Genomic DNA, 1,250 nt, shown 5'->3' with positions numbered 1-1,250 from the left:
GATTACGAATCCAAACTATGATGCTTTTCCCTGAATAAAGGAAGTGAGACAGATGGTTTTGAAGATTACTGAAAGCAAAGTTTTTTTCCAGATATATCTTTACTGAGAAATTTCCTTGATATATCTTCAAAATACTTTCTAAATTATATCATATTCAAAACGGATGCGTAAGAGTTTAAAAAAAAATAACCTTAAAGGCAAAAACATTCTACAGAGTAGAAGAGATAATGATGTTAAAATCGATAACTGATAACGCAAAAGACTATACTATGACACGAGATTCTTATTCAGCCTCAGAACCTTTGCAAGTATACGATTTCAAGCACTTGAAAGAAGCATTGCCACGCCATCAGTGATCACAGTGGTGCTTGCAACGGGACGGTGATCCCTATCTTTGTACACCTATTGACTGATCCCAGGGAACACAGCAGAATAAAAGAGATAATGATCTAAAAAAAAAAAGTGTATTTCGCGATATGTGTCTTGGTGAGTCTTCATTGCTTTTCGTTTCTTCTTTCATAATATATATTCCAGTAGAGGATGGAAGCAACATGGAAGTATACTCTCTAAGGTAGAATGATTGTTTGACGTAGGATGACTCATAATTTTGTGTATTTTCTGCTTGATATTCATGTGTTGTTACATTTTATCCCGGTAAATCAACCTTCTTAGTGTATTTTCTTTAAATGGATAGATGTAGGTGATGAAATACTATTTACTAATATGGGAAAAATCATATAGATATTGTTATTTTAGGTTTGAAAATTGAATATCAGTTTTCAGTAGAGTCTTAGACAAAAGTATACGGGCATCGTGCATTTAAACTGTAACAGGGTTTTATTTTCTGCCAACGGTAATTCATAAGCAAGGAAAATTGTTGAAACATTTTTTTGTACAAAAGTTTTAAATACATATGAAGTAACGAACATGTATTTCCCTCTCCTTTTAAAATGTGAATGGCCACAAATCATTATTTTATATCCAAACATCTGCAAAACAAGTCAGTGTACAAGAGACATATCAGGAAAGCACGAAGGCCTTTTAATGGTGGATAGATTCATTTCTTGATTTTTAGATAAGAACTTGGCTTAAAATTCGTAGAAAAATGGTGAGGTCCATTCAGAACTACACAACGTGTATCTACATTTAAAGATAGTTACCTCGGGATTATTGAAAATGCCCTCATAATCATAAAATCTTATCAATCTTATTTGGACCTGAAAAAAATTAATTAAAACACTCATAGCAAA

The sequence above is a fragment of the Penaeus monodon genome, chromosome 19 (genome assembly GCF_015228065.2).
Source record: "Penaeus monodon isolate SGIC_2016 chromosome 19, NSTDA_Pmon_1, whole genome shotgun sequence".
In the NCBI taxonomy this organism is placed as follows: domain Eukaryota; kingdom Metazoa; phylum Arthropoda; class Malacostraca; order Decapoda; family Penaeidae; genus Penaeus; species Penaeus monodon.
This window is presented reverse-complemented; position numbering follows the sequence as displayed.